The sequence below is a fragment of the Suncus etruscus genome, chromosome 5 (genome assembly GCF_024139225.1).
Source record: "Suncus etruscus isolate mSunEtr1 chromosome 5, mSunEtr1.pri.cur, whole genome shotgun sequence".
Taxonomy (NCBI): Eukaryota; Metazoa; Chordata; class Mammalia; order Eulipotyphla; family Soricidae; genus Suncus; species Suncus etruscus.
In genome coordinates, this window is record NC_064852.1 from 30468104 (window position 1) to 30488948 (window position 20845).

At 36.6% G+C, this 20845-nt stretch overlaps 1 long non-coding RNA gene across 1 annotated transcript in view; it reads right to left on the bottom strand.

Annotated features, from left to right (window-relative positions):
• Positions 1-458: 458 nt before the first annotated feature.
• Positions 459-20845, bottom strand: part of LOC126009341 (uncharacterized) — a 365449-nt gene continuing 345062 nt past the window's right edge. Inside the window, exon 2 of the long non-coding RNA XR_007495896.1 lies at positions 459-527. This is a non-coding gene — a long non-coding RNA (uncharacterized LOC126009341). The remainder of the gene's footprint in view (positions 528-20845) is intronic.

A 20845-nucleotide genomic window follows, 5' to 3' on the forward strand; every position in this document is an offset into this window, starting at 1 on the left:
AAACAAGTAATTTATTCTGTGAATAAATACTTGAGGTCAATGAGGGTCCAGATCTATGAGGAAGAGAATCATAGAATAGGAGGATAAAGGGCTGTAATGATGTTGGAAAGGGGTGAAATGCAAGATTCCAGCCTTTCCACCCCAAGAGTACAAACATGCTAATGGGCACATGGATGGGAAAGCAACTGGGTCTCCAGTGAGGAAGGAAAAAGAGAAAGTGGGTATTTACCCTGGACATTGCCCAAGTGTTGGAAAAAGAATACTCAACTAAGTGAGTATAAAGGTTTCCTTTTCCTTCCCCAACTCCCTCTAGCTCACTCCTCTTCCTCCTCTGATCCCTATCTTAGGAATGGAAACTGATTCTAGACAGAAAGCAAACATTATTTTAAATGTAAGTTACTATTCAATAATTTGATATTAATGTGTTGCATTATATGTTTTAGCTTGATTTTGATATATTTTTCTTTTTCTTTTTCTTTTCTTTTTTTTTTGGATTTTGGGTCACATCCGGCAGCGCTCAGAGGTTACTCCTGGCTCAGAAATCGCTCCTGGCAGGCTCGGGGGACCATATGGGATGCCGGGATTCAAATCACTAACCTTCTGAATGTAAGGCAAACACCCTACCTCCATGCTCTTTCTCCAGCCCCAATTTTGATATATTTTTCAAGGCAGGAGTTCACAATAAATTCTTTACCCATTTATTCTCTTTATTGCTAGCTCCTAGCCATGTTAACAGACAGCCTGTAGACTTGCATTCATACTCTGATTTCAAGCCTGTTACTGTTCTAGTATCAGAACTGGGGTTTCTTTTCATCCCTTTATTTAGTGTCAGGTCATAGAAATATAAGAAAGTTATTAATTCCAGATAAAATAAAAAATGGACAAAAGCCTAAATGAAGTTATAGTAGACTACTTGGTTACATTATAATACAGTAAATTCTCAATGACCACTTCCAAGTTAAGTGTTTTTCTCATCCTTTTGTGTAATGAAATTGTTGAAAGAAATTATCAAAGACCTGTTCTATATGTGTTACATTTATCTGTTTATCCAGTCATTCTTCCATCATCCTTTCCATCTATCTATGTACCCTTCATCCATCTTCCTACCTATTCATTGTCCTATTGACACCCATATCTTTTTTTTATTTTATTTAAACACCTTGATTACATATATGATTGTTTGGGTTTCAGTCATGTAAAGAATACCACCCATCACCAGTGCAACATTCCATCACCAATGTCCCAAATCTCCCTCCTTTACACCCAGCCTCCGCCTGTACTCTAGACAGGCTTTCCATTTCCCTCATACATTCTCATTATTAGGACAGTTCAGACTGTAGTTATTTCTCTAACTAACTCATAACTCTTTGTGGTGAGCTTCATGAGGTGAGCTGTAACTTCCAGCTCTTTTCTCTTTTGTGTCTGAAACTTATTATTGCAAGAATGTCTTTCATTTTTCTTAAAACCCATAGATGAGGGAGGCTATTCTGTGTCTCTCTCTCTCTCTCTGACTTATTTCACTTAGCATAATAGACTCCATGTACATCCATGTATAGGAAAATTTCATGACTTCATCTCTCCTGACGGCTGCATAATATTCCATTGTGTATATGTACCACAGTTTCTTTTTTTTTTTTTTTTTTTGGTTTTTGGGCCACACCCGGTGACGCTCAGGGGTTACTCCTGGCTATGTGCTCAGAAGTCGCTCCTGGCTTGGGGGACCATATGGGACACCGGGGATCGAACCGTGGTCCGTCCTAGGCTAGCGCTGGCAAGGCAGGCACCTTACATCTAGTGCCACCGCCCGGCCCTGTACCACAGTTTCTTTAGCCATTCATCTGTTGAAGGGCATCTTGGTTGTTTCCAGAGTCTGGCTATGATAAATAGTGCTGCGATGAATATAGGTGTAAGGAAGGGATTTTTGTATTGTATTTTTGTGTTCCTAGGGTATATTCCTAGGAGTGGCATAGCTGGGTAGTATGGCAGCTCGATTTTCAGTTTTTGGAGGAATTTCCATATCGCTTTCCATAAAAGTTGGACTAGACGGCATTCCCACCAGCAGTGGATAAGAGTTCCTTTCTCTCCACATATCCGCCAACACTGTTTGTTCTCATTCTTTGTGATATGTGCCAATCTCTGTGGTGACACCCATATCTTAAATCTGGTATTTATTGTAATTAACACCAATTGACATTGCTCTTTATAAAATTTGCATAAAATATTAGAAAATGTGGGGACAGTTTTGTCTGTGATGAAGGAAGGATAATAATATGCTATACCACAAATTCTATAACAAAATATTATTAGAAAAAAATTAAATAAAATAAAAATAAGGATACAGAGTTTATATATAATTATAATATATAAATATAAACTTTGGGATCAAAAACTATGAAAATAATTGCCTCTTAAGAGTGGAATTTGAATGAAATGAAAGGCAGGATTTGTTATTTCTTGGGATATATCTTTTCAAACTTTTTCTTTTTTAACCTATATGTGTTTTAATTACTACAAATGATATATATATTTTTTTTTTTGGTTTTTGGGCCACACCCGGTAACACTCAGGGGTTACTCCTGGCTATGCGCTCAGAAGTTGCTCCTGGCTTGGGGGACCATATGGGACACCGGGGGATCGAACCACGGTCCGTCCAAGGCTAGCACAGGCAAGGCAGGCACCTTACCTTTAGTGCCACCGCCCGGCCCCCACAAATGATATTATTTATATTTAAATATTTTGTTAATTAAAGGCTATAGACTAACAGGAAATAATAAGGAGTGGATATGGAAGAAAAAATACTTCTCAAAGAAAAATAAATGGAGAACAGTGGACACTGATTAAAAAATGAAGAGAGTTTTAATTGTTTGAGTATGTTCTGCTGCATGCAGAAGACCAGGTTCAAAACTCAGAAATACTACATGATTCCCTAAGCACCAATAATAACATCAAGTACAGGGCCAAAAGTAGCTTCCCAGAACTACCAGGCATGTATCTCCTCCTAAAAAAAGATAAAACAAGAGAAAAAGATATCATAGGTTGTACTTTATTTAAATGGAATTTTTCACAGCAACAACTAAATAGCAGACTTAATATTAGGATATTCAACTATATATTTTGATTTACTTCTCATGATAGCTCCATAAAGAACATATTATTCATCACACTTTACAGATTAGAATGCTGAGAAGAGAGGAGCCACCATCCATATTACAGAGTGATACTGATGCACTAATAGTGTTCTGATACCCTTATGCTTTAAAGAACCTTTTGGGCAGAGGTTCATTTGCCTATACTTTTGTGCTCCACTAAGTGAGAAAACATATGAGAATTTAAGTAAAGATCATTGTTATTTTGTTATTTCTCCTTATAGTAGTATAGTAGTAGTATATAGTATTAAGAAAATTCATAAATGAGTATGTGTAAATCTTTTATAGGGAGGACCAACACAACCTTTACTAAATCAATTCTAATTGAGGGCAAAGGGACAGTTTCCTAACACGGTTTTTCTTATCTTATTTCACTTTCTCAGCATTTGGAGTTATCAATCACTTGTATATTCCCATAATTATTCATGAGAGAAGTAGAAATTTGAACTCCAATCTGCTTTCAAAGCTTCAAGTTCTTTTCTCTACAATCCATTGAGTACCATTAACTAATAGGGCAAGTTGTTGCAAGGCAACACATCTTAGAAAACAGAATGTGGGACCAGAGAGATAGCATAGAGGTAAGGCATTTGCCTTGCATGCAGAAGGACAGTGGTTCAAATCCCAGCATCCCATATGGTCCCCCGCACCTTCCAGGAGTGATTTCTGATCGTAGAGCCAGGAGTAACCCCTGAGTGCTGCCAGGTGTGACCCAAAAACCAAAAAAAAAAAAAAAGAAAGAAAGAAAAGAAAACAGAAAGAGGGAGATGAGATAACAGAATGAAGGAATTAAGCATCACAATGATGAGTCAGATAAAGAAGGAGATGTGATCCATTTGGATAAAATTAAGATGGTGGCAAAGGTGAGTAAAGTCAGAAGATTTCACAACTGAGACAGAGATAGTAGAAGAACAAGCTTGTGTAAGTAAGACATTATGATTGTCAGAGATGATTTTAAAAAAGAATGTGGGGGTGGAGAGATAGCATGGAGGTAGGGTGTTTTTTGCTTGCATGCAGAAGGATGGTGGTTCAAATCCTGGCATTCCATATGGTCCCCCAAGCCAGGAACGATTTCTGAGCATAGAGCCAGGAATAACCCCTGAGCATCACAGGATGTGGCCCCAAAACAAAACAAAAAGAAAGAATGCTCTTTGGAAAAGTACTTTACTCAGACCCACTTGCTGAAAGATCCAGATAGACTTAAAGAGTTTTCAATTTATGAAGAACTCATTTTTCTCCTGAACTTTATGCATGCATTTCTATAATAAACAATTGAAATCCACTTCAGATTTCCTGCTTATCTGCTTAATATTCATCTCCCTAACTAGACTGTCAGATCTATAAAAGCAGGGGTGATATTTATCTTGTTTAGCCCATATTTGTTATATGCTAATGGAAGTAGGATATTCCTTTATCTTTAATATTTAATTAAAAATACATGAACACCCTATAAAAACCAGAAGAGTATGGGAAATGATCTTGAAAGAAAATACTCTTGATAGAGAAATCATAACGTGCAGGCTGGAAGGATATGATTACTATCACCACCACCACCACTACTACTACTACTATTACTACTACTACTACTACTACCTACTACTACTACTACTACTACTACTACTACTACTACTGTTTTGGGTTCACACCAGCAATTCTCAGGTCTTACTCCTGGCTCTGAACTCAGCAATTACTCCTGGTGTTGCTTTGGGAACTACTTGAGATTCTGGGGATTGAACCCAGGTTGGATGAACACAAGACAATAACCACTGTTCTATCTCTTCAGTCCCTGGAAGGATCATAGAGCTTATCCATCTACAATCTACTTTACTCATATATCTATCTACTATTATCCACATATCTATCTACTATTATCCACCTATCCATCGTTCCATACTCATGTAATAAATTTTATAATTCTTAAGTTTTTATAATTCTTAAGTATTTATACTACTTAAGTATTAATACTTAAGTTTGGAGTTAGGTATTGGTCCCTAGTGACATAAAGAGGAATAGCCTGACCCTTGAATGTGCTCAGACTACATATGGAAAATAAAGATACACCAGTGATGCCAGAGGTGAAAAGAGAAAGAAATTTGAAAAATCTACCATGAATTATTGTGGCTTTTATTTAACACATTGTATTTGTTTACTTGGTCTCAGGGAATACTGTAACTCTGCAAGACACTCAGGAATTATGTATTCTTAAGGAATACAGAGCTCCCCAAATCTTCCTTTAAGTGGACTTGTGAAGGAGATAGGTATTAGTCTTTAGGCAATCCCACTGAAGGACTGCCAGCCTTTCTCCCTTATCCAGTGCAGTTGTTTTCTAAGTTTATGAAGTACATATGTGTAGCAACAGAGAAATGCCAGCTGTAGTTCTACCCCTAAATGGGCAAACTATCCCCAAATAATCTATCAACTACTATCACCATCTTTTAAATTTTCCTTTTTAAATCATTGTGATTTACAAAGTTATTCATAGAGATCCAAAATTAGGATTATTGTATCATATGGCAGTTTAATTCTGAGTTTACTGAAAACCTACCACACTGTTTTCTACAGGGTTTGGACCAGACAACATTCCCACAAGCAGTGGTTGAGAGATCCTTTTTCAACATATCCTTTCTAACACAAATTGTTCCCAGTAATTGAGGGTGGGTAGATAGGCCATAACCAGCAACAATTAAGGATTATTTCTGGCACTGCACTCAGAAATCACTCCTGGCAGGAACAGAGGGCCATATGAGATTGTCAGTGGATAGAACTTGGGTTACCATGTAGCATGAGGCAAATGCCCAACCGACCTATTGCAATTGGTCCCTTTGCCAGTAATTTTTGGACATGTGCCAATCCTCCACTACCACTCAGAAGGTAGCTTCATTGTCATGCTTGATTGGATTTCCCTAATGGACCAAGTGATGATTAGCCATTTTGTTCGGGTGCCGTGATCGACCATCAGTTGGTCTTCCTCTGTAGAAGTGTCTGTTTCTTTTCCTCTCCCTCCATTTTGATGAGGTTTTTATGTTTTCATGGTACCTTTGGTGGTACTGTTGAAAATACGTTGTATAACCTATGTGGAGAGTGAGAAAAATTTATTGCCTGATGTATTGAGTGAAAATAGTTTCATCACCTATCTGTTAGCTGTGTTTTATTTTTTTACTCATACACAAAATATTTTTAGTTTGATTTAGATCCCATGTAATTTATCTTGCATTGACATTATGATCATTGAAGAATTGGTGAAGTCTAGTTCTTGGGTAGTGCTCTGCCGTTATGTTTTTTCTCAATGTACTTTATGGATTCAGTCTGATCTCAAGATCTTGGATCCACTTTGGTTGACTTTTGTGTAAAGTGTGAGATATGGATCCAACTTTTAATATCTTCCATGTGATTAGCTAATTGGCCCCAACTCCATTTATTGAAGAGGCTGTCTTAACTCCATTTCTTATTCTCAGCTCCTTTATCAAAAATAGTGTGACTTGGGAGCTTGTCAATGATATTCTATTAGGAAAGTCTAAATACCATGGGTGTTTTGATCACTATGACTTTGTAGTACAGTTTTCAAGTTAGGTAATGAGATGCCTCACAATTTCTTTTATTTTCAGCATGGTTTTGGCTATCAAGAGTCTTTTTTATAGTTTTACACAACTTTATAATTTCCTGTTCTAAATCCTTGAAGAATGTTGTCTGAATTTGGATAGAGATTGCATTGAATCTATAAAGTAGTTAAGGTAATATGGTCAAAATGACCTTTTAAATAACATTGCTTCTTCCAATCCATGACTATGGAATATTTTTCCATTTCCTTAGGTCTTCTTCAATTTTTTCTTAAGTTTTATTGAAGTATTGTGGTATAGGTCTATCACCTCTTTTGATAAGATGATCTCTAAGTACTGGATAGTTTTATCAATATTTTAAATGAGAGATTTTTTTTTGTTTGTTACACAAAATCCAAAGTCCTTGTTTTCCCTAGAGAATATAGATATGCACATTCAAAATACTAAAAAAGTACTTTGCAAACAGACATGAATACTTTAAAATTTGATATCCATATAAATTGTTTCCTGCAACAATTGTGAATCCTTATATTTACCATTTTTAGGGCAATTAATTCTTTCATTTTAACTTTAAACAATAATCTAGAAAGTGAGCATCATTACATTTTTAAAATGGTTAGAAATTTATTTTTATCTTGACTACCCTTCCCAGTCTCTAAATGAGATAGACATTTATTTATCTCATGCTCCTCTGAGTCATTATTTGCATAAAGAGATACAATCAATTTTTCTGTATTGACATTGTAACCAGCCATTTTGCTGTATTGGTTTATTATTTCTAGACTTTTTTGTGGACTCTTTAGGGTCTTCAATGCATATAATCATGTCATCTGGAAATAGAGATAGTTTGACTTCCTCTTTTCCAATTTAGATCCCATTGTCTCCTTCTCTTGCCTGATTGCTGTTGCTTAGGACTTCAACTATGTTGAATATAAATAGAGACAGTGGATATCCTTTCCTTGTGCCTGGTCTCACTGGAAATGTTTTCAGTTTTTTACCATCAAGAATAACATTGGCTATGGCTTTTTTTTTTTATAGATAACTGTTACTTTCTTGAGGAACTTTCCTCCCACATCTATTTTGCTGAGGTTTTTAATCATGATCATGAATTGTATCTTCTCAAATGCTTTCTCTGAATCACTTGATATGATCATATGATTTTAATCATTTTTTACTGATGTAGTGTATAGTGTTAATCGATTTGTATATATTGAGCAATTCTTGCATCCCTGGGATGATACCGACCAGATCATGTTGTATAATTTTTTTAATGTGTTGTATGATGTTGATAGATTTGTGTATGTTGAACCATCATTATATTCCTGGGATGAAACCCACTTGGTCATGGTGGATAATCTTTTTTTAATCTTTTTTTCTTTATTTAAACATCTTGATTACAAATATGATTGTGATTAAGTTTCAGTCATGTAAAGAACACCCCCCTTCAGCAGTGCAAAATTCCTACCACCAATGTCCCAAATCTTCCTCCATCCCTCCCAACCCCAACATGTACTCCAGACAGGCTTTCCAATTCCCTCAATCATTCACATGATTATGGTAGTTCTCAGTTTAGTTATTTTTATAACTGTACCCACCACTCTTTGTGGTGAGCTTCATGAGTGAGCTGGAAGTTCCAGCCCTCCTCTCATTGTCTCTGAGGTTTGTTGCAAAAATAACTTTTATTTTTTTAAAACCCATAGATGAGTGAGACTATTCTGTGTCTCTCTCTCCCTCTGACTTATTTCACTCACCATGATAGATTCCATGTACATCTATGTATAGGAAAATTTCATGACTTCATCTCTCCTGATGGCTGCATAATATTCCATTGTGTATATGTACCACAGTTTCTTTAGCCATTTGTCTGTTGAAGGGCATCTTTGTTGTTTCCGGAGCCTGGCTATTGTGAAAAGTGCTGCAACAAATATAGGTGTGAGGAAGGGGTTTTTGTATTGTATTCTTGTGTTCTTAGAGTATATCCCTAGGAGTGGAATAGCTGGGTCAAATGGGAGCTCAATTTCCAGATTTTGGAGGAATTTCCATATCGCTTTCCATAGAGGTTGGACTAGACGGCATTCCCACCAGCAGTGGATAAGAGTTCCTTTCTCTCCAGCCAGCATTGATTGTTCTCATTCTTTGTGATGTGCACCAATCTCTGTGGTGTGAGATGGTACCTCATAGTTGTTTTGATTTGCATCTCCCTGATGATTAGTGATGAGGAGCATTATTTCATATGCCTTTTGGCCATTTGTATTTCTTTTTTTTATCTAAGTGTCTATTCATTTCTTCTCCCCATTTATTGATGTGATTCGATGTTTTTTTCTTGTAAAGTTCTGTCAGTGCCCTGTATAGTTTGTATATTAGCCCCTTATCTGATGGGTATGGGTGAATAGTTTCTCCCACATGGTGGGTGGCTCTTCTATCCTGGGCACTATTTCCTTCGAGGTGCAGAAGCTTCTCAGCTTAATGTATTCCCATCTGTTGATCTCTGCTTCCACTTGTTTGGAAAGTGCAGTTTCCTCCTTTAAGATGCCTTTAGTCTCAATGTCAATGGAGAGTTTTACCTATGTGTTGTTCTATATACCTTATGGTATCAGGTCTGATATCAAGGTCTTTAACTCATTTGGATTTTATACATGATGTTAACTGGGGGTCTATGTTCATTTTTTTGCAAGTGGCTAACCAGTTCTGCCAGCACCACTTGTTGAAGAGGTTTTCCCTGCTCCCCTTAGGCTTTCTTGCTCCTTTGTCAAAAATTAGGTGATTGTATGTCTGGGGAACATTGTCTGAGAACTCAAGCCTATTGCACTGATCTGAGGGTCTGTCTTTATTCCAATACCACTACGTTTTGATAACTATTGCTTTAAAGTTTAAAAGTTTAAAGTTGGGGAAAGTAATGCCTCCCATTTTCTTTGGTCAAGTTGACTCCAAGGTATTTGAGTTTGTGTGGCACTAATATGAATGGGATTGCCTTCTTAACGTCCATCTCTTCCCTATCATTATTGGTGTATAAAAAGGCCATTTATTTCTGTGTGTTAATTTTGTAGCCTGCCACCTTGCTATATGAGTCTATTACTTCTAGAAGCTTTTTGGTAGAGTCTTTAGGGTTTTCTAAGTAGAGTATCATGTTATCTGCAAACAGTGAGAGCTTGACTTCTTCCTTTTATATCTGGGTTCCCTTGATATCTTTTCTTGCCTGATTGCTATAGCAAGCACTTCCAGTACTATGTTGAAGAGGAGTGGTGAGAGAGACAGCCTTGTCTTGTACCAGAATGTAGAGGAAAGGCTTTTAGTTTTTCTCCATTGAGGATATTATTTTCCATTGGCTTCTGGTAGATGGTTTTAACTATATTGAGAAAGGTTCTTTTCATTCCCACCTTGCTTAGAGTTTTTATCAAGAATGGGTGTTGGACCTTATCAAATGCTTTCTCTCCGTGTATTGATATAATCATGTGATTTTTGTTTTTCTTGCTGTTGATGTTGTGTATGATGTTGATAATTTTACAGATGTTAAACCATTCTTATACTCCTGGGATGAAACCTACTTGGTCATAATGTATGATCTTCTCGATGATTCATTGGATTCTATTTGCCAAGATTTTGTTGAAGATCTTTGCATCTGCATTCATCAGGGATATTGGTCTGTAATTTTCTTTTTTTGGCAGCATCTCTGTCTGGTTTTGGTACCAAGGTGATGTTGGCTTCATAAAAGCTGTTTGGGAGTGTTCCTGTTTTTTCAATTTTATGGAAGAGCCTGGCTAGGATTGGTAGTAGCTCCTCTGGAAAGGTTTGAAAGAATTCATTAGTAAATCCATCTGGGCCTGGGCTTTTATTTTTGGGCAGATGTTTGATTACAGTTTTAATTTCCTCAATAGTGATGGGGGTGTTTAGATATACTACATCATCCTTACTTAACTGTGGAAGGTTATAAGTGTCCAAGAATTTATCCATTTTTTCTAGGTTCTCATGTTGAGTAGCATAAAGTTTCTCAAAGTAGTCTCTGATTACCCTTTGGATCTCTGCAATATCTGTTGTGATCTCTCCCTTTTCATTTCTAATACGGGTTATCAGGTTTCTTTCTCTTTCTTTGTGCGTTTTGCCAATGGTCTATCAATCTTGTTTATTTTTTCAAAGAACCAACTTCTGCTTTCGTTGATCTTTCAGATTTTTTTTGTTTTCCCACTTCATTGATTTCTGCTTTCAGCTTTGTTATTTCCTTCTGTCTCCCTATTTTTGGTTTCTTTTGTTGGTCATTTTCTAATTTTATGAGCTGTGTCATTAAGTTATTTAGGTATGTCCCTTCTTCCTTCCTCTTGTGTGCTTGTAGAGCTATAAATTTTCCTCTCGGGACTGCTTTTGCTGTGTTCCATAGATTCTGGCAGTTTGTGTCTTCAATGTCATTTGTTTCCAAGAAAGTTTTGATTTTTTCTTTGATTTCATCTTGGACCCTGGTTGTTCAGTAACAGACTGTTTAATTTCCAATTGTTAAAGTTTTTCTTCTGTGTGCCTTTGTAGTTCACAACTAATTTCAGAGCCTGTGGTCAGCAAAGGTAGCCTGCAAGATTTCTATCCTCTTTATCTTATGAAGGTATGCTTTATGTGTCAACATGCAGTCTATCCTGGACAATGACCCATGTAAATTGGAGAAGAATGTGTATCCAGGTTTTTTGGGATGTAGTGTCCTGTATATATCTACTAGTCCTCTTTCTTCCATTATTCTTTTCAGGGATAGTATGTTTTTGTTGGGTTTCAGTCTGGTTGACCTATCAAGTGTTGAAAGGGCTGTGTTGAGATCTCCCACAATTATTGTGTTATTATTGATTTCTTTTTTCAGATTTGTCAGTAATTGTATTAGATAATTTGCTGGTCTCTCATTGGGTGCATATATGTTTAATAGTCTGATTTCTTCCTGTTGCACATATCCCTTGATTAGTTCATAGTGTCCATCTTTGTCCCTTACAACTTTTTCGAGTATAAAGTTGGTGTCATCAGATATTAACATGGCCACCCCAGCTTTTTTGAGGGTGTTGTTTGCTTGGATGATTTTCCTCCAGCTTTTGATTTTGAGTTTATGTTTGTTCTGACTATTCAGGTGTGTTTCTTGTAGGTAGCAGAAAGTTGGATTCATATTTTTGACCCATTTTGCCACTCTGTGTTTTTAATTGGTGAATTTAGTCCATTGACATTGAGGGAGATGATTGTCATAGGATTTAATGTCATCTTTGTAGATAAGTTTGCTTTGTTTGTTGGTCTCTCTTGTCTTAGAGTAGACCTGTCAGTTTTTCCTTTAAGGCTGGTTTTCATCTTTGAAGTTTCTGAGCTGTTGTTTATCCATGAAGCTATGTATCCTTCCTTTAAACCTGAACATGAGTCTGGCTGGGTGCAATTTCTTGGTGAGGCATTCATTTCATTCAGTCTTGTCACAATATCCCACCATTGTCTTCTGGCCTTGAGAGTTTCTTGTGACATGTCTGCTGTAAGTCTTGGGGATGCTCCTTTGAATGTAATTTCCCTTTTTGATCTTGCTGCTTTCAGGATTCTATGTCTATCTGTGGGATTTGTTATTGTACCAAGGATGTTTCTTGGGGTATTTTTCTTTTTTTTTCCCACAAGTGAAGTTCTTTTTATTTTAATTTTTTAAATTTATTTAAACACCTTAATTACATACATGATTGTGTTTGGGTTTCAGTCATGTAAAGAACACCACCCATCACCAGTGCAACATTCCCATCACCAATGTCCCAAGTCTCCCTTCTCCCCACCCAACCCCCGCCTGTACTCTAGACAGGCTCTCCATTTTCCTCATACATTCTCATTATTAGGACAATTCAAAATGTAGTTATTTCCCTAACTAAACTCATCACTCTTGTGGTGAGCTTCCTGAGGTGAGCTGGAACTTCCAGCTCTTTTCTCTTTTGTGTCTGAAAATTATTATTACAAGGGTGTCTTTCATTTTTCTTAAAACCCATAGATGAGTGAGACCATTCTGCGTTTTTCTCTCTCTCTCTGACTTATTTCACTCAGCATAATAGATTCCGTGTACTTTTCTTTGGGTCTCTTTTAGCTGGTACTCTTCGGGCATGCAGGATTTGATTGCATGTAGTCTTTAACTATGGGATTATCTCTTTGTTGATGTCTTTGACAGTTCATTCTTCCTGGAGATCTTCTACTTGGGCCTCTGGGACTCCAATGATTCTTATGTTGTTTCTGTTGAGTTTATCAAAGACTTCTATTTTCATCTGTTCACATTCCTTGAGTACTTTTTCCATTGCCTGATCGTTTGTCTAAGTTTCTTTTCCAATTTCTTCTGCTGTGTTGAGTTTTTCTGCATCTCTTCTTCCAGTACGCTGATTCTGTCCTCAGCTGTTGTTACCCTGCCATAGAGGCCATCCACTGAATTTTTCAGTTGAGCTACCGTGTTTTTCAGATCTATTATTTCAGTTTGGAGTTTTCTGATTTCTGTCTTTGTGTTCTGTTCAGATCGATGTACGCTTTCTTTGAGTTCTACAAACATCTGCCATATTTCTATTATAAATTCCTTATCCGAGAGGTTAATCAGATGGTTGGAATTTTTTAGGTTCCGCGTTTCATTCTCTGTGCATGGTGTTTGCCTGCCAGGTTTCCCCATTGTCACGCTTGTAGTGTGGTTTTTCCTGCGTGTTGTGGTGAGGTTCATTGGTTAGAAAGAGTGTGTGGCCTCTAGGTGACAGGTTTTTTTGGGGGATGCGCTCTGTAAGCCTCTGAAGAGAGCTTCAAGTATTCAGGAAAGACCACATTGTATAATTTTTTGATGTGGTGTTGGATTCGTTTTGGTAAGATTTTGTTGAGGATTTTTACATCAATGTTCATCAGAGATTGGTCTGGATTTTGTTGTTTGTTTTTGGGTTTTGGGCTATAGTAGGTGATGCTCAGGGATTACTCCAGGCTATGTGCTCAGAAATCACTCCTGGCTTGGGGGACCATATGGGACACCAGGGGATCGAACCATGGTCTGTCCTATGTTAGCACATGCAAGGCAGACGCACTACCGCTTATGCCACTGCTTCAGGCCCAGGACTGTAGTTTTTTTCTCTTGGTAATATCTTTGAATCGGTAATCAACATAATGTTTGCTTTTTAGAAGGTATTAGGCAGTGTTTTTGTCTCTTCATATTTTGAAAGATTTTTAGGATCAGTGGCAATAATAATCTGAAAGTTTGATAAAACTCACTCCTAAACCCATCTGGTCCTGAATTTTTATTCTTGGGAAAATTCTTAATTACTGTTTCAATTTCTTTGCTTCTTCCTCCTTATTCAGTTTTGAGAGATTAAATGTTTTCAGAAATCTTTCCACTTCTTCTTAATTTTCTATATTAACAGAGTACAGTTGTTAATATTAAGCTCTCATGATGTCTTGGATTTCTGGGGGTTCTGTTGTAATTTCTTTCCTTTCATTTCTGATCCAATTTGAGAACTTTCTCTTTTTTTTTCTTGTGAGTCTTGCCATGGTTTGTATATTCTTTCAAAAACCATCTTCTGGTTTAATTGATTCTGTGTATTGTTTTCTTCATTTCTACATCATTAATTTCTACTCTGGTTTTTATTTTTTTTCTTCTAATACTATTTTGGTTTCTTTGCTGTTAATTTTCCAGATATTTAAGATGTGCCTTTAGTTTGTTGATTTTCTTTTTTTTTTTTTTTCTTTTCTTATGTAGGCTTGTATTACTATAAGTTTTGCCCTTATTACTGCTTTTGCTGTGTCCCATAGTCTTTGGTAACTTGTTTCTTCACTATAATTAGTCTCAAGGAATCTCTTTATTTCTTCCTTGATTTTATCTTTGATTCAGCTGTTATTAAGCAGCATGCTGCTCAGTCTCCAGTTCTCACCATCTTTTATGTGTTTTTGTTTTATAAATAAAAAAATAGCAATTTTAACATAAAATGTTTGGAATTATGTTGGTAATTGGAGCATTGTTGTCTTCCTTTAAACTGAGCACCCTTTAGGACACTTTGGAGAGAGAGTTGAAGTGTCCTGAGGCAGAAGGCCATTATAGATGGCCATAGAGACTTAGTAGTGGATCCTGAACCACTCTAGGCTCCCCAACCAGTGCCCCATCTTTCAGGAGTAAGCAAGATATTAATCTTTGAATTAAAGGTACACCCAAGGCAGCAGGTTCCCGAAGCAAAATTCTGGCTTTGAACCTTGGAACTAGTGATGGTCTAGGGATCAGATGAGAAAAGCAAGTTCATTCTCATGGAAAAATAGGTAAGGTTTTTGACTCAGGAGGGACACTGTCTATGAGCAGTTTTTAGGTGTGTCCTTGGCAGGCCTTCTCTCTGAACATAAAAGAAGAGGTTCTTTTGAAACATTGCCACACATTTGTCATAATAGTAAAGCAAAGGCACTTTTATAAACAAGCTTTTTTGTCGTAATCTTACTCATTTTCTCTTCATAATACCCTTAGGCACAGAAAGCCATTATCATTTCTATGTTAGAGAAAAGAAAATAGTGACACAGAGAAGTTAAGTAACTGGCTCCAAGTCACCAAGATGGTCAAAAATGGAGCCAGACAAGATTTGGAGGCAAACAATGTAATAGTAATTTCAGTTGTTTCTATCATATGCTACTTCATTAGTACATGGAATATAGGCAGAAAGTCCTCAACACTGACACAGATGATTGACTTACATCTAGCTAAACAAAGAGACAAGTTCTCTCACTTAATGACAGTAATTAGTTTAAATGTAGTCCACCACAGTTTTCAAAGAAGTTGTCATATATTTTATTACTTTTATTATTTTTACTATAATTACTTAAGTTGCCATATTATTATGAGAGCAGTGTGATCATGCCTATTAAACCTGAAGAACTGAGGCAAAGAGGGTGCCAAGTGGCTCTACCATCACTCTGTGGAACCCGGACCCAGATGCCCTGGTGACCTTTCCTGAGTTCTTTGCATTCAACATATTTCTCTCCTAGATTCTAAAGATTAATTCTAGTAAAGAAAGTATTGTTTACCTCACATAATTTTTTTACTAGATTGTGACAGTTTGGAAAGGGTGGGTTTTGTAAGCTTTGGGGCTGAACATATAAATTATTGAATTAATGTAAAAAAATCTCAGATAAATAAAAATTCCCTTTAATAATATGTGATATTCATGAATGTCTAGGAGAAAAGAAGCCCTGTCTAATTTTAAAATCTGAAATTGCATTATAATGAAGGTGCTACCTTGCTCAAATGTATAAAGTTCTTTGCAGTTTACAAAGAATTTTTTAGTTATCTTATTTAATTTTCACAAGAAGATGGGTGTGTTCAATAATTATTGTGATTCAGAAATTTTGAGAAGTGAATGCTTATAGTGCCTGGCAAGAGATAGATCAGGAGCTTACTTTAAATAACTTGTCTCCTAGGTCAAAACTCTTTTCACAACTTCACCTGTCGCACCCCACTGTATGTATTTAAACTAAAAAAAATAGACTCTAGGGAAGATTCCAGGTGCAGTGCACATGTGCCTTTTCTGGCACATTTTATTGCCTATTTATCTGGGAACCAAGTTTATGGAAATTCTGGCAACAGCTTGCAGGTTGAAGAGCACCCTTCAGGGCAGGAATTTCTTCCTTCCCATAGGCAGAGTACTGATAAATTCAGTGACACAGACATGGGAGCTTGAGGACCTGCTCTCTGCAAAACACCCAGAGCTGAGAAGTGTCTGAGAAGTGGGGAAGTGTTTGAAAATGACTGAAGGAAATATGAGCAGAAGAGGATACAGCTTGAAGAGTGACTCATAACAGATGTATATCAATAGGGATTTAGAATTTGAACAGAGTATAGAGTCAACCAGAACTGCTGCAAATTGGAAGAATGCAAGTATGAAATTGGTCCAAATCCAGCCAATCACAAAACATCAGGTGGATTCCTAGAGCCCAGCTTGAATCCCAGCCTACCAAATCTGGAAGACACTAGTACAATAACTATGTATATCTGTAAACATACAAATGCCCAGTCAATACAATCAGTGTTTCTGTAGTCACCTCTTTATGCTTCTGCATAAAGGTATCTTTGTTCCTTTCAAAGAAAATGCTTTAGTTTTTCTTTAGATTCAGATCAGTGTCACCCCATTCTTGTTCTCCTAGGCACCTTGGGGTTCTTACTCTTTATGTTGCATTACACTATTTTTGATGCCAAATTCACTGATGCCAACTTTTGTGTGGGGGGGGTCACTTAGGTAGTGCTTGGAGACTTGGAGGCCATCCCTAATGTTATTTGTCACCTGAACTGGTGACTCCATAAAATGAGGGTGTGTTGATGCTAAGGTACTACAATTCTGGGGTTCACCAGATCCTCCCTGGTTTGTACATGGTAGATTCCAGTCATGGTGTCCAGCCCATTGCATGGCCCAAAGTGAATCTGGAGACATTTTAGCTGAATATATAGATAAAACAGGTAGCCCTGATTAAGATTCAAATTTAGTTTACAATGACCAATATACCTATTTTGCAGAAAACTATAAATTGTTCGTATATCACTCTTGCTTCTGCATGACTAAAGGAATTGAGAGGATCTTCCTGTTCAAGGAAAATACAGAAAGGAGTATTTGATTTTAACATGAGATTACATCAGGTTTCAGCTCTTCTAGCAGTGCCTAAACTTGACATGATTTGTTTGATACCTAGTTTGATAAGTTGATACTATATTTGATTTTCAAGCTCTACTAAAGGTGAGTTTGCATTGCTGTAAGCCATATTTTTAAGGTCTACCTTTGTGTTTCTCACAGAGCAGATGCCAAAAGACTTTTACTTAATGAGTACATAGCTGAATCAATCTATTAATGGTTTCACCAATAAATCTAGTCAGAAAAGGTAGTAGGGTTGAGCCATTAATACCACAGGGCTGCCTTTTATAGTGCCAATGTGGAACTGTAACTGGGATGAATCAATTTTAAAATATAGGTAGGGTACAGATTATTGCAAATATTTTACAGATGAAGAATTTAAGGTTTACAGAGTAAAAAAACTCAATGAGACTCACATTACTAATTTTTGGCAGGGCAAAAACAAATCTTTCAATCAAACCCGACTAATGCCAAATTCAATGTGTACATAAAGAGCAGTTACTGGCTACAGAAAGATTATGTGGAGAGATGAGGAAGAGGAGGCTAGGAAAGTTGCCAGGTGCAGCTTACCTCAGAATCCAGGACTGAAAGTAATTCTAAACCTATAATAACTCTGTGCTTTTGATGAAAATAAATTTCCCATATCAAATATTACATTACAGTGAATTTTCCCGTTACCTGCTAAATACTGAAATACAAAGTAGAAAATTTAGAACACTTGGAAGTTTCAGTGAATTATTCAAATTTTACTGTGAAAGAGAATTTCCTGGCTAGATGCTTAATTTATCATTAAAAAGTTTAAATATTTCTTTTTAACATTTTAATATTTCTTATTTTGTGGTACCATAGATTCTCTGGACTATGCTTGTGTCTTCCCTTTTCCAGCTGTGAAATCAATTGCTTCTCTAAGGAGTCTTTTATCAGAGATAATATTTTCAGACCAGAATATGGGCACAAGTTAATTCATCACTGCTAGAGAGCTATGGTTCTAGACCTTTCTTTAGGATTAAACTAGGACTGTGTATTGACAGAACAGTTTCAAAATCAGTGCCAGGCTTCCTGTATTTTATAAAATTCACCCAAGTTTATAACATTGACCTCTAGTGGAACAACTGTACAATGATTAAATTTCAGAAATTGATATTGGCACTTAATTTTCACTAACTGAAAACGTTATTGAATCTCACCAGTATTTCTTCTAAGAGCCTTTTTCTGTTCGGATCCAGCCCAAGCTCCCACTTTGCATTAAGTCGTCATGCTTCCTTAGTCATCTTCAATCTTACCACACTTCCTGAGACTTGCCTTTCAGGACCTTGGCACTTCTAAAGTGCATTGCTTAGTGATTTTGTAGACCCACTCTCAGTTTGGGATTTTTTGATGTTCTCTCATGATTAGATTGAGGTCATACATCTTGGCAAGATGTACTAACTCTTGCCATCTTGGCAAGTGCATCAAAGCTCATCATGCCAGGGGTCTCTGATGTCAAGGCTGACCTTGATCACTTGGTAAAGAGAATGCCTGCCAGGATTCACCACTGTAAAGCTACTATTTTTTTTACCTTGGCAATAAATAAAAATACAGGAAGTGATCATTTTAGATTAAGAAACACTCTCTTCCTCTTCAAACTTGTGCCCATTAATTTTAGTATATATTGATGATTCTTGTCTGAAACTATCACTAGTCTAATGTACTAATGTTGGTTTTATAATTCTCACATTTTTTCCATAATGATTCATTAGAATTATATAAGGAAATGGTCTATTTCCCCTGTATGTTTTTAATTATTGATTATGTTGGCATAGATTCATGAATTGTGTATTTTATTTTATGAGATATCATGTTGGCTGAATAAATGTTCTCATTTGATTACTAAAGCTCCTTGTTTAATCATGCCCCTATGGTGGTTTTAACATTCCTTGTTTTGTGCACCATAGATGCTCTAAACAATGCTTGTGTCTTCTCTGTTCCAGTTGTGAAATCAATTGCTTCTCTAAGGGGCCTATTATCAGAGATAGTATTTTGAGACCAGGATATGGGCACAAGTTAGTTCATCGCTGTTAGAGAGCTATTGTTCTAGACCTTTCTTCAGGATAGAACTAGGATAGAGCAACTAGTTAACCTATGCATTGACACCTAGGTTATGCACATTCTAGAAATAATAGATCTATTTTCATGTCTACTATTATTTGTTATGTATTCTATAGAAGTCTGATTTCATCTTGATGCTTCTGATTCCAACTCAGCACTGAAGTATCCATGCTGGCCTCCCGAATTTTCAAATGCTTACTTTGGGCAAAGTTTAGTATCTCTCCCTGTATCTAAACAAGGCAGCCTCCACTAGCAGAATTCAGAAATTCTGTTATGCTTACTGTGTGTAGAAGCAGGAGCATCTAGGACATACCAGAGTGAAGGCCTACTTTTCAATTTCCATTGACCATTTTTATAGCTACCATAACAAACCCAAAGTAGCATTAGTAAACACCTGTGGCAAATTTAAAGGCACACAAAAATGCAATATTTAATAGCACTTGAACTTTGAAAGTTCCCTTCTGATTTCTTATAAGTCTTCTTCCCTGTGCTTCTCTGAAGCAGGGCCTTCTACTTTTCAGGAGATAGAGCTTAGAGGTCCCTGGTTGTTCTCTGAAAAGGCCTTTCTCTTGAGTCCAGAAAAAATTGGAACTACTCAAGACTATTTATTGTGGCCTCATTTAGTCTCTCTGGTTTTTAAGTGTACTTTAAAGCAAGAAATGAAATAGTTTTCTGAATGTACTCTGTCTGTTCTTCTAGAAGGAGGGAACCTGCATTGGAAAACCTAAGAGACATAGTGAAGTAGAAGCAAAAAGCAAAATGAAAGTCTTCTGGGCAGTGCATGAGAAAAAGAACCTCTAAAAGAGTCAGTGCCTCATTATGCCCAGTTTCAGCAGGGCCCTGAATTAAATAAGAACCTATTATACACCAGTCTTGCTGGGTACAGAGAGGCAGAATTTTACTTTTATTATAACAAGGACTACATGAATTTCAATGGAAGTTATTTCTACATTTAAAATATGACCAAATGACTGATTTAATTCAGCTCCCACTGGACTTTTAATGTGTCACAGAGGGAGATGGTTAGATAAAGGTGAACAGTTTGCCCACATTTGAAGGAGTTTCTCATTAAAGAGCTTGGTTCTTTCCTGCAACCAGCATCAAGAAAATGCTTCAGCAAAATTATCTTCATGACGTCATTCTGAGATCTTGCTACATCTGAAATAATGTGGTCCCATCACTGCCAAATAGGATGGTGTTAAAACATCTTACAATCTTAGATTCAAATTTTGTTCATTTAACAAGCAAAAAATAATGCCCCTGTCTGTTCTACAAGCTTGTTAATAGAATCATATTGGATGAAGGAGGTGTACTTATGGTAGAAAGGTGTTCAGTTCTTAAAACAGCTGTGTCATGGTAGGTGAGACACTTATGTAGTTTTTATTATCTATAAGATGAGAAAAATAGATGAATACTTTCAAAAAATTTTTTATCTGAAGAACTCTTTAAAACCCAAATGATATAG